Source organism: Budorcas taxicolor, chromosome 10 (genome assembly GCF_023091745.1).
Source record: "Budorcas taxicolor isolate Tak-1 chromosome 10, Takin1.1, whole genome shotgun sequence".
NCBI lineage: Eukaryota > Metazoa > Chordata > Mammalia > Artiodactyla > Bovidae > Budorcas > Budorcas taxicolor.
In genome coordinates, this window is record NC_068919.1 from 80682513 (window position 1) to 80696716 (window position 14204).

Consider the following 14204-nt stretch of genomic DNA (forward strand, 5'->3'; position numbering starts at 1 on the left):
TTGAGGGTGGCAAAGCCGTCGGTGAAGTGGGCTTGGTCTCTCTGAAGAGACTCCATTTTTCTACAAATCTTTAATTTCTTTCACCTGGGGGAATTGCACCTTGGATCGCGGTAACCTCTGTAGAAATCAGATTAAGAATCAAAGCTGAATATACACACAAAACGATACTGCAGTTCATGAGCAAGGCAGACTTTCCATCTATCTTTTTGTTATCCTCCACTTCTCAAACCTTAAGAAAGAGATAGGTGGCCCCGAACATTTCTTCTGTGCTTAAATTCTTTCACAGCAATATAGATTTTCAATGAGAAGATTCTGTGACTTTTCAAAATAAGCCCATGCTGAGAGGTCCTGCCTGATCTCTGCTAATGTTTTCCCCTTCCGTGGTAGGAATAGGTCTGATTTACTTGGCAAGTTTGGTGCTTCACTGTTTTTATTGTTGTTGTTATTTAATTTCATTTTTTAAAAATTTATTTATTTTAATTGGAGGCTAATTACTTTACAATATTGAATTGGTTTTGCCATACATCAACATGAATCCGCCACGGGTGCACACGTGTTCCCCATCCTGAACCCCCGTCCCACCTCCTTCCCCATACCATCCCTGTGGGTCATCCCAGTGCACCAGCCCGGAGCATCCTGTATCATACATCGAACCTGGACTGGTGATTCGTTTTACATATGATATTATACATATTTCAATGCCATTCTCCAAAATCATCCCACCCTCGCCCTCTCCTGAGTCCAAAAGACTGTTCTAGACATCTGTGTCTCTTTTGCTGTCTCACATACAGGGTTATTGTTACCATCTTTCTAAATTCCATATATATGCATTAGTATACTGTATTGCTGTTTTTCTTTCTGGCTTACTTCACTCTGTATAATAGGCTCCAGTTTCATCCACCTCATTAGAACTTATTCAAATGTATTCTTTTTAATGGCTGAGTAATACTCCATTATGTATATGTACCACAGCTTTCTTGTCCACTTGTCTGCTGATGGACATCTAGGTTGCTTCCATGTCCTGGCTATTATAAACAGTGCTGCAATGAACATTGGGGTACACGTTTCTCTTTCAATTTTGGTTTCCTTGGTGTGTATGCCCAGCAGTGGGATTGCTGGGTCATATGGCAGTTCTATCTCCAGTTTCTTAAGGAATCTCCACACTGTTCTCCATAGTGGCTGTACTAGTTTGCATTCCCACCAGCAGTGTAAGAGGGTTCCCTTTTCTCCACACCCTGTCCAGCATTTATTGCTTGTAGACTTTTGGATCACAGCCATTCTGACTGGCGTGAAATGGTACCTCATTGTGGTTTTGATTTGCATTTCTCTGATAATGAGTTATGTTGAGCACCTTTTCATGTGTTTGTTAGCCATCTGTATGTCTTCTTTGGAGAGATGTCTGTTTAGTTCTTTGGCCCACTTTTTGATTGGGTTGTTTATTTTTCTGGAATTGAGCTGCAACAGTTGCTTGTATATTTTTGAGATTAGTTGTTTGTCAGTTGCTTCATTTGCTATTATTTTCTCCCATTCTGAGGACTGTCTTTTCACCTTGCTTATAGTTTCCTTTGTTGTGCAGAAGCTTTTAATTTTAATTAGGTCCCATTTGTTTATTTTTGCTTTTATTTCCAATATTCTGGGAGGTGGGTCATAGAGGATCCTGCTGTGATATATGTCAGAGAGTGTTTTGCCTATGTTCTCCTCAAGGAGTTTTATAGTTTCTGGTCTTACATTTAGATCTTTAATCCATTTTGAGTTTATTTTTGTGTATGTTTGAAAGTGTTCTAGTTTCATTCTTTTACAAGTGGTTGACCAGTTTTCCCAGCACCACTTGTTAAAGAGATTGTCTTTTCTCCATTGTATATTCTTGCTTCCTTTGTCAAAGATAAGGTGTCTATAGGTGTGTGGATTTATCTCTGGGCTTTCTATTTTGTTCCATTGAGCTATATTTCTGTCTTTGTGCCAGTACCATACTGTCTTGATGACTGTGGCTTTGTAGTAGAGCCTGAAGTCAGGCAGGTTGATTCCTCCAGTTCCATTCTTCTTTCTCAAGATTGCTTTGGCTATTCGAGGTTTTTGTATTTCCATACAAATTGTGAAATTATTTGTTCTAGCTCTGTGAAAAATACCGTTGGTGGCTTGATACGGATTGCATTGAATCTATAGATTGCTTTGGGTAGTATACTCATTTTCACTATATTGATTCTTCCAATCCATGAACACTGTATATTTCTCCATCACTATATTGATTCTTCCAATCCATGAACACGGTATATTTCTCCATCTATTAGTGTTCTCTTTGATTTCTTTCACCAGTGTTTTATAGTTTTCTATATATAGGTCTTTTGTTTCTTTAAGTAGATATATTCCTAAGTATTTTATTATTTTTCATTGTTCAATTTCAGTTTGAGGTTAATCGTTAGACAAACTGAAGACAGTGAGGCAATTTGAAAAGGTAACCAGGGCTGGCATCTCCAGCTTTGCTGCCACCAGCTGCAAAATCTTGGGCAAGTACTAAACCATCTGCTCATCCTTAAACAGAAGGGGTGATCTGGAAGATCTGTCATCTTACAGACCTGAGATTCTGTGGTTTGCACATGAGTGTGACTACACTGTATGCCAAGAAATGGCTACCCACTCCAGTATTCTTGCCTGGGAAATCCCATGGACAGAGGAGACTGGCGGGCTGCAATCCATGGGGTCACAAAGAGTCAGACACGACTGAGGGACTAAACAAAAACCACCACCCATTTCAGGTCTTGAAGAAGGGAGGGTAGAATATGGTCTAAAGATCAACTGGAATAGGTCTTGAGAAAAGACTTCTGAGTAAATGCCCTAAAACAGTGTTCAGATTCTTCTTGTACATAGATTCAGTGAACTGGAAAAGATACAGATGAGTCTTTGCATAAATTCTCTAAATTTTGTTCAAAATAAAACTGTGCCACTCCTAAGCAGAAGAGAGAAAGCAGGGAGGGGGTACAGGCATTTTGTGTTTTTTAAAAACACAAGAAAGAAGATCTTCTTAATAAAAATTTAATTTGGAGGAAGAAGGAATTTTCCAAAATGGTATTAACAGAGAGAAACAGACAGAAAAAAAAACTAAAAAGATATAGAGAACAATCATCAATGGTGCTCTCTTTCAAGTGGTAGAATTATGAGTATGGACAATTTTTATTGCCATTTTGCTTGATATTGTATGCTTTACTATATAGTTTTTATCTTGACTCCTCCCCTACCCAGAAGAGAAGAAAAAAAAAAAACCCTTGGGATCTGTCTCAGTAGGAAAAGTCTAATTCTCCACATAACTTAAATCTTGGATACCATAGCATGTGTTTAGAACCTCATGAAGAGTCATTCATTCATCAAACATTTCAAGAAGTCACTCAGTAAATATCTGTTGAATGGATAAGTGCTAGGAATTCAAATGAGGGAAGATCCTTCAGGCTAAAGCTGTCTAGCAGAGGTTGTCTAGCCAGGTTTCATGGAAGAGGCAGAACTAAAGCTGGTCCTGGAGATGGATGTGGGGAAGAGGGAGGAGCCTGCATTCAGGAATAGAGGGTGAGCATGGGCCCAGCCGCAGAGGTGGGGAAGCCTGAGTAACCCCAGGGGTGGAGTAAAAGGATGAGAAAGAACCCTGAAAAGATGGGTTGAGACCAGATTTGTTGAGGGCCTTGTAATTACTTGATTCAGAGGAGTAAGTATTTAATTCATTATTTGTAATTATTTTCTATCTAGCTTGTTCACTATGAGAGAAGCAACTATCTGTCTGGTTCTCCACAGTTGTCCCAGCACCTAGAGTGTATCTGGCACATAATTGGCTCTCAGCATGTGTTTGTGACTGAATGACTGACTTGAATACCAGACTGAGAAAAAAGTCTGGGTTTGGTTAAGCAGACAAAAGGTTAGCTCTGAACGCTTTTACACAGGGCTGGGAGATGATCAAATGTTGCCATCTCTAAGGATGAGAATAGATGATGAATGGATAAGGAGGTGCTTAAGTTGGGCATCAAAGGATGCATACAGCTTAATTAGCGGAGACTAGGAATCGTGAAAATGGAAATCAATGCAGTGGACAGAAATACCAGCCTTAGAGGGCCTCCCAGGTGGCTCAGTAGGTAAAGAACTGGCCTGCAAATCTAGGAGATGTAAGAGACATGGGTTTGGTCCCTGAGTCGGGAAGATCCCCTGGAGGAGGGCATGGCAACCTACTCCAGTATTCTTGCCTGGAATCCCATGGACAGAGGAGCCTAGCAGGCTACAGTCCATGGGATCACAGAGATGGACATGACTGAAGCAACTTAGCACACAAAAGTTCTTAGTATGCTTAACACCCACTAGATAGTTAGCATATTTATTTTCTTCTTTCCTCTGTCCATCCCCCACAGAAACACTCAAGGGAAGAAAATAATTAATGGCACCCTAGGAAACTGCAGAGACTTCTTGACTGGGAGTTGAACCAGGTCTTTCCTTTTAAAAACAAGAAGGAAGGAATAAGGGAAAAAAAGAGAGAAAGAAGGAGGGAGGGAAGTTAGGAAGATGGGGAGGGATAAAAAGCAAATAAGTATCACAGACTGATGATTAAAGTTTGGGGCCTTGGATTTTGACTGAATCAGAATTCATACTCATTGTTTGCCATTAGGCAAGTTAACGCCCTGGTACCTCCGGATCTCTCGTCTGGAAATTAGGGATAATACTATCTCATTGGGCTCCTGGAATGATTAAATGACAGGATGTATATTATGTGCTTAATACAGAGTTGTCAAATAATAGTAGTAGTTATTATTCAGTTCAGTTGCTCAGTCATTTCCTACTCTTTGAGACCCCATGGACTGCAGCACGCCAGGCTTTCCTGTCCATCACCAATTCCTGGAGCTTGTTCAAACTCATGTCCATCAAGTCAGTGATGCCATGCAACCATCTTATCCTCTGTCATTCCCTTCTCCTCCTGCCTTCAGGGTCTTTTCCAGCATCAGGGTCTTTTCCAATGACTCAGTTCTTCACATCAGGTGGCCAAAGTATTGGAGTTTCAGCTTCAGCATCAGTCCTTCCAATGAACATTCAGGACTGATATCCTTTAAGATTGACTGGTTTGGTCTTGCTGTCCAAGGGACTCTCAAGAGCCTTCTCCAACACCACAGTTCAAAAGCATCAGTTCTTTGGTTCTCAACTTTATAGTCCAACTTTCACATCCATACATGACTACCAAAGCTTTGACTGACTTTTGTTGGCAAAGTAATGTCTCTGCTTTTTAATATGCTGCCTGGGCTGGTCATAGCTTTTCTTCCAAGGAGCAAGTGTCTTTTAATTTCATGGCTGCAGTCACCATCTGCCGTGACTTGGAGCCCAAAATAATAATAGTTATTATTATTTGAGCCTAAAGAAATAAAATGTATTTATTTTATTGATAACTGAGCCTAAATAAATAAGCCTAAAAAATAAATAAAACTATAAGAACAGTTACTATTATTCGAGCCTAAAGCTTGATTTGATAAATGAATATCACCCTATCCTCAGATCTTCTGGAAAGTGTTTTTTAAAACTATTAATTTACAAAACAGAATAGTCACAGATACAGAAAACACGCATATGGTTATGAAGGGTGAAGAGGGGAGGGATAAACTGGGAGATTGGGACTGACATATATACACTACTGTATATAAAATAGATAATTAATAAGAGCCCGCTGTATAGCACAAGGAATGCTATTCAATATTCTGTAATGACCGTGTCCGACTCTGTGCGGCCCCATAGATGGCAGCCCACCAGGCTCCCCCATCCCTGGGATTCTCCAGGCAAGAACATTGGAGTGGGTTGCCATTTCCTTCTCCAATGCATGAAAGTGAAAAGTGAAAGTGAAGTTGCTCAGTCGTGTCCGACTCTTAGTGACCCCATGGACTGCAGCCTACCAGGCTCCTCCATCCATGGGATTTTCCAGGCAAGAGTACTGGAGTGAGGTGCCATTGCCTCCTCCCTGTAATGACTGAAAGATTCTAAAAAAGAGTGGGTATATGTATAAGTGGTTCACTTTTCTATACAGCAGAAACTAACTATACTTCAATAAAAATAAATTAGAAAAAAAAGTATTCGGTGCTAAAATCCCTCAGGCCGATCCCTTAAGCTTTTCCAAGAGTCAGCCAACCCTTATTACCTCTCATGTTACACCATTTCAGGAGAGGAGCCCTAGTTTCTGATTCATAAACCCCATTTGCAGTCATATGTCATTCAATAAATGTTTTGGGACACTGTGTGGTAAGGTTGACAGAACAGAAGTTGGAACCAAACACTCAAGACCAAATCACTGTCACTGTCACTGTGAACAAGGCATTTCATGCCTCTGAGTCTCCGTTTCATTTGTTGTAAAATGATGTTATTGTGAGAAGTAGATGAAGTCAGAAGCACTCCCTGCAGTACCTAATACATAGAAAGTGAAATCGAAATCACTCAGTCATGTCCGACTCTTTGCGACCCCGTGGACTGTAGCCCACCAGGCTCCTCCGTCCATAGGATTCTCCAGGCAAGAATTCTGGAGTGGGTTGCCATTTTCTTCTCCAGGGGATCTTCCCGACACAGGGATCGAACTCTGGTCTCCCGCATTGCAGGCAGACGCTTTAACCTCTGAGCCATCAGGGAAGCCACACCTAATACAAAATAGGTGCTCAAAAAATTGTAAATGTTTTATTGCAATCAATAGTATTTTAATTCCTGTCTTCTGAGAGTTTGAAACATCAAAATGGTGAGACATTGTCCCTCTTTTCTTCTCCCTCCCGCGTCACCTACGAAAACTTCAGTTCAGAAAACAACTGTACTGTGGCAGCTGTTTAGAATGTCTCGTCTCTGGAGACTGATCTGCATTTTAACAATGATTAGAGTCTTTTAATCAAGGAATAAAGATCAAGCAGTATTTCTGCTTCATTAAGCCTTGTTGCAGTCCTGTGGGACAACTCTCTATGAAATTACTCCTCTTACAACCATGCCGGGTCTGTAAGGACTTCCTTTAAGCCTTTTAGTCAGGGACCCCAAAGAGATTCAATCAAAAGAGAATTAAAGGGAAAATTATCCATACCATTAAGGTCTTTGAAGAAGAGCATGTAATGACTAGGAAAATGATCACACAAAGTGGAAAGAGAAAAAAGAAAACTGTCTGTTGTAATCTTAAAATAAAAGTAAATTGGATAAATCAAGAAAAAAACTGAATATGTAATATATTTCCAATTCTATGGAATATATATTTACATTAATATTACTGAAAGAAATATATCAAAATGTGAACAGTTATCTCCAGTCTAGATGATGGGGTTAGAAGTGATTTTTTTTCCTTTGTCCTGTACTTTTCAGTATTTTCTACCATTAAAATGTACTGATTTTCTAATGAGAAAAGTAGTTTGTAACTAATAATTATGAAAACTATTAAGGATGTGAAAAGTGCATAGTATAACAATAAATGGAAAAATAGTGAAAAATCCCTTCATAAAATTTGATCACAAATGTGTGTGTGTGTGTGTTAAGCATAGTTCCAGAATCTTGTTATTGATTATTTCTGAGCTGAGTGGTGGAGTATGGGCAATTTGTATTACCTTCATTTTACTTTTATTTTCCATATAGCTAAAATAAACCATGCAATACATTTGTAATTAGATTACAGTTAAAATAAAGAACCAAAAATATTTTTAGGGAATAATGAAATAGATTTCAAAATGAAAACATTGTTGCTAGTTGGAGAGATGGCAGAGCAAGGGAAAAAAAATAGACCCTGAGAATAACAATAATAATTACATTAATAACAGTAATGATAAAGTCTACTATAAATTGAAGGCATACTGTGTATGCCATCACTGTTCACAATCTTTTCTTATTTAAGTCTTTAATGACTCTTCCAAGCAAACAAAAATTTCCTAGAATAAGTCCATTGCTGAGAAGGAAATGGCAACCCACTCCAGTATTCTTGACTGGAAAATCCCACAGATGGAGGAGCCTGACAGGCTATCTATCATCCATGCGGTCGCAAGGAATCAGACGACTGAGTGACTTCACTGTCTTTCTTTGCCTATCTTTTCCACCTCCTGGAGGGAACATTCTTGGTTATGTACAGACAGATATGTGGCTAAGTATTACAGAACTAATTTAGCTTAGCTGTGGCCTTACTTGTCTAACACTGGTATGCTGCTGCTGCTGCTGCTGCTAAGTTGCTTCAGTTGTGTCCAACTCTGTGCGACCTCATAGACGGCAGCCCACCAGGCTCCGCCGTCCCTGGGATTCTCCAGGCAAGAACACTGGAGTGGGTTGCCATTTCCTTTTCCAATGCGTGAAACTGAAAAGTGAAAGTGAAGTCGCTCAACCATGTCCAACTCTCCCCAACCTCATGGACTGCAGCCTACCAGGCTCCTTCATCCTGGGATTTTCCAGGCAAGAGTACTGGAGAGCGATGCCATCGCCTTCTCCGAACACTGGTATAGACTTCTTTTATTCCTCAACTTTTCGAATTGGTGACCAAGACTCAGCTGAAAATTCAGCTCACTGTTTTGCTTTTGAGGTTAATGTCTTTTTATCAGAAAATGATCAATTTAAATTTTTTTATATTTGTTATTTAAATAAACCAGCCAGATCTGATGAATAAGCTGCTCTCACAGTTGCTAGTGAAATGCAGATTTCATGACAGCATGAGCTGTTTTGGTTGCAGAGGTGGCACAGCAATGCTAGAGACCTTGGTGGACAACCTCGCCACCGTGTGGTATTGAGGAGTATGGCGGCCATTTCTCTCTTTTTTAATGATTTTATTTTATAGTTTTAAACTTTAAGAGCTGTAAGTAAGCTTCATGATCCATGGATAGAGCCTCTTCAAATGTTGCGAAAATGAAAACCTAGCCCATGGCTATCACTGGGACTTGGACCCAAATCGTCAGACCTTCTTCTAAACCTTTCTTGCCACACAACTGCTTTTACTTCAAATTCACTCAGGGACTAAGTTGCAGGGAATCTTAGCGCCATCTAGTGCAATAACTCAATTTTACATTCAAGGAAACAAGCCTGTTCGGTCGCTAAGCCGTGTCTGACTGCGACCCCATGGACTGCAGCACACCAGGCTTCCCTGTCCTTCACCGTCTCCCTGAGTTTGCTCAGATTCATGTCCATTGAGCCGATGATGCTATCTAACCATCTCATCCTCTGCTGCCCTCTTCTCTTTTTGCCTTCAATCTTTCCCAGCATCAGGGTCTTTTCCAGTGTGTTGGCTCTTCACATCAGGGGGCTGAAGTATTGGAGTTTCAGCTTCAGCATCCATCCTTCCAATGAATATTCAGGGTTGATTTCTTTTAGGATTGACTGGTTTGATCTCCTTGCAGTCCAAGGAATTCTCAAGAGTCTTCTCTATTACTACAGTTAGAAAGCATCCGTTCTTTGGCACTCAATCTTCTTTATGGTCCAACTCTCACATCCATACATGATTACTGGAAAAATCATACCTTTGGCTAGACAGACCTTTGTCAGCAAAGTGATGTCTCTGCTTTTTAATATGCTGTCTAATTTTGTCATAGCTTTTTTCCCCAAAGAGCAAGTGTCTTAATTTCATGACTGCGGTCACCGTCCCCAGTGATTTTGGAGCCGAAGAAAATAAAATCTGTCACTGCTTCCACTTTTTCCCCTTCTATTCACCATGAAATGATGGGGCTGATACCATGATCTCAGTTTTTTTAATGTTGAGTTTCAAGCCAGCTTTTTCACTCCTTTTTTACCCTCTTCAAGAGGCTCTTTAGACAAATGACTTGATAAAGGTCCACAGCTAATTCTGTGTCTCTTATTTTCCTTTACTCATAAAATATTTACATTTGTGTCTACTATGTGGCAGGCACTGTTCAAGGTACTAGAGACAGTGAATGAAAAATAGACAAAAATTCCTTCATAAATCTCATCTTCTAACAGGCTGCTACTGCTACTGCTAAGTCACTTCAGTCATGTCCGACTCTGTGCGACCCCATAGACGGCAGCCCACCAGGCTCCCCTGTCCCTGGGATTCTCCAGGCAAGAACACTGGAGTGGGTTGCCATTTCCTTCTCCAATGCATGAAAGTGAAAAGTGAAAGTGAAGTCGCTCAGTCATGTTCGACCCTTAGCAACCCCATGGACTGCAGCCCACCAGGCTCCTTCGTCCATGGGATTTTCCAGGCAAGAGTAGTGGAGGGCTTGCCATCGCCTTCTCCACTTCTAATAGGAGAGAGAGACAAATAAGATAAGCAAGTAAAATACATGATATAATATTATAGAAGGATCAATGTTAGAAAGGGGGGAAAGTCAGGGGAAGGAGAGAGAGGGAAATAAAAATGTTAGAAGAGATTATATTTCAGAGTGGCCAGAGAAGGCCTCTTTAACAAGGCTGACTTTTGAAATAAAGGTCTGAAGAAATTAAGGAAGCCAGCCATACAGATTAGGAGAAAGAGCATCTAGGCAAAGGAAACAACAGTGCAAAGACCTCAATGCAAGAATGCGCCTGTATATTGAAGAAAAGGTCTTCACGACCCAGATAATCATGATGGTATGATCTCTAATCTAGAGCCAGACATCCTGGAATGTGAAGTCAATTGGGCCTTAGAAAGCATCATTATGAACAAAGCTAGTGGAGGTGATGGAATTCCAGTAGAGCTATGTCAAATCCTGAAAGATGATGCTATGAAAGTGCTGCACTCAATATGCCAGCAAATTTGGAAAACTCAGCAGTGGCCACAGGACTGGAAAAGGTCAGTTTTCATTTCAATTCCAAAGAAAGGCAATGCCAAAGAATGCTGAAACTACCGCACAATTGCACTCATCTCACATGCTAGTAAAGCAATGCTCAAAACTCTCCAAGCCAGGCTTTAGCACTACGTGAACCGTGAACTTCCTGATGTTCAAGCTGGTTTTAGAAAAGGCAGAGGAACCAGAGATCAAATTGCCAACATCCGCTGGATCATGGAAAAAGCAAGAGAGTTCCAGAAAAGCATCTATTTCTGCTTTATTGACTATGCCAAAGCCTTTGACTGTGTGGATCACAATAAACTGTAAAAGATTCTGAGAGAGATGGGAATACTAGACCACCTGACCTGCGTCTTGAGAAATCTGTATGCAGGTCAGGAAGCAAGTTAGAACTGGACATGGAACAACAGACTGGTTCCAAATAGGAAAAGGAGTACGTCAAGGCTGTATATTGTCACCCTGCTTATTTAACTTATATGCAGAGTACATCATGAGAAACGCTGGACTGGAAGAAACACAAGCTGGAATCAAGATTGCTGGGAGAAATATCAATAACCTCAGATATACAGATGACACCACCCTTATGGCAGAAAGTGAAGAGGAACTAAAAAGCCTCTTGATGAAAGTGAAAGAGGAGAGTGAAAAAGTTGGCTTAAAGCTCAACATTCAGAAAATGAAGATCATGGCATCTGGTCCCATCACTTCATGGGAAATAGATGGGGAAACAGTGGAAACAGTGTCAGACTTTATTTTTTGGGGCTCCAAAATCACTGCAGATGGTGATTGCAGCCATGAAATTAAAAGACGCTTACTCCTTGGGAGAAAAGTTATGACCAACCTAGACAGCATATTCAAAAGCAGAGACATTACTTTGCCGACTAAGGTCTGTCTAGTCAAGGCTATGGTTTTCCCAGTGGTCATGTATGGATGTGAGAGTTGGACTGGGAAGAAGGCTGAGCACCGAAGAATTGATGCTTTTGAACTGTGGTGTTGGAGAAGACTCTTGAGCGTCCCTTGGACTGCAAGGAGATCCAACCAGTCCATTCTGAAGGATATCAGCCCTGGGATTTCTTTGGAAGGAATGATGCCAAAGCTGAAGCTCCAGTACTTTGGCCACCTCATGTGAAGAGTTGACTCATTGGAAAAGACTCTGATGCTGGGAGGGGTTGGGGGCAGGAGGAGAAGGGGACGACAGAGGATGAGATGGCTGGATGGCATCACTGACTCGATGGACGTGAGTCTGAGTGAACTCCGGGAGTTGGTGATGGACAGGGAGGACTGGTGTGCTGCGATTCATGGAGTTGCAGAGAGTCAGACACGACTGAGCAACTGAACTGAACTGATTGAAGAAAAGATCAAGGAGACTGACCTACTGGACATGAGAATTCCAAGGTAACAAGAGGTAGGAGCAGTAACGGGGGGCAGGCCATGTGGCACTTCCCAGGCAAAGGAGGACTGTGAGTTTACCTTTGTGAGCAAAGAACCAAAAGTGTTCCTCATCACCCAGTTCTATGAGGGTGAAGCCCCAGCCGCTGGCAGTCACGCACACACTCAGCGCGCCATGAGAGGGATTCAGGATGCGGCACTTGTGCTTTCGATAAATGGACCACTGGCTAGTAGACGCGTGTCTCAGGAAAAATTTCACCACGCCTGGATGCTCCCATTGTCCATAACCAGAAAAGCACTAAAATCATTAACTTGAGATATCTGTTCTTGGTGACCAGCAACACCAAGATGATGGTTGCTTGACTGCACGTATTCCCTAGCCCCTAAAAAGTGTATATAAACGGACACCTCCCCTATTCTGGAGCTGTTCCTCAGACTGTCTCCTGGGTTATAGTCCTCAGTAAGTCCCTGAATAAAACTTCAACTCTTATGTTGTGTGTTTTTCTTTAAGTCAACACTTTAAATGAGATGGGAGCCACTGAAGGGTGCTGAGCAGAGGAGATGCATCATCTGACTTACTTAACAGTAACGCTCAGGCTTCTAGGTTCACAAGGGGCTGCAGAAACAAGGGCAGGGACATGAGATGTGGAGGCTCTTCAATAATTCTGGCACCAGATAACAGCTGATTAGGCAAGGGAGGTGATAAGGGGTATGGTGAAAGGCGGTCAGAATTGTAAAATATATTTCGAGAGTAGAGCAGCTAGCTTTGCTGGTGGGTTGGAAGAGGTGGGAGGGAAAGAGGGTTTGGGGCCTGAGCGCTGAAAGTGTAGCATTGCCATTAGTGGAGAACAGAGAGCATCCCAGAGGCTCGTTCTTGGACATGTTCAGTGTGAGATCACTGTCCCACCCCCAAACGGAGATGTCAGGAGGGCAGCTGATTATGTAGATAGGTCTGGAGTTCAGCCCAGAACTGTTAAGTAGTAACAGTCCAGTCCAGAGAACACAAACTCCATAAAGTGACTAAGGGCACCATAATGATCAGAAAACATTCAAGCCCAAATGGTAAAGTACCTCCCATTGTAGCATCCAGATTTCTACCCAGAAAAAAAAAAAAAAATTTTTTTTTTCATTGAATGAAAAGTTCTGTAAATTCTATAGTGGTTTATAATTTCCAAAAGTTTCACACATGTGATTTCATACAGCCTCCATAATAACCCTTTATCGCCCCCACTCCTAGACTGCCCCTTCCACCCACACTGGTAACCATAGTTTGTTTTGTATATACGTCAGTCTACTTCTTTTTTCTTTTATTCGCTAGAGACTCCGTGGACTGTAGCCTGCCAGGCTCCTCTGTCCATGGGATTCTCCAGCCAAGAATACTGGAGTGGGTTGTCATTTCCTCCTCCAGGGGACCTTCCCAACCCAGGGATCGAACCAGCGTCTCCATGTCTCCTGCACTGCAGGCAGATTCTTTACTGCTGAGCCACTGGGGAAGATCCATGGAGTTTGTTAGGTTCCACACATAAGTGATATTATACAGTATGTATCTTTCTCTGACTTATCCGAAGAAACTTTTTCAAAAATGGCTCTGCATTGCAGTGTTGAAGGCTGTTCACAGACGTTACGTGAGTTTCATGACACTGGTTGGTTAGATCTTTAAGATGACATCTGTGTGTTCTCTGGGTTACAGGATGGAGCCCCACATGGAGCCAATGGGAGCCCCAGCGGGCCACCTGTCAGACCAGTGGAACATCAGGGAAATGATCTTGGGCTTCCTGTGGGACTAACAGTGGGTCAATCCCAATCTAAAGACTTCCCTTCTTTCCTCTTTGGCTGGTGTTGATGCCCGGATCAGATGCAATTGTTTGCAGCAGGGTGATCTGCCTCTTTTTTTATTTTATTACCTTCCCTTAACCGTCCCCTTGACTTCGCCCCCACTCTACCCTCCCATAATTTTATACATGTTGAAATTGATTTTTTTTTTCTTTTGCATCTTGTCATGTCTTGGGGACAGAGTACCTGTGTTTGAAGCCCAGTTTTGCTATGACTCGCTGTGTCTTTTAGGACAAGTGACTTAACCTCTCTGCTAAACCTCAGTTT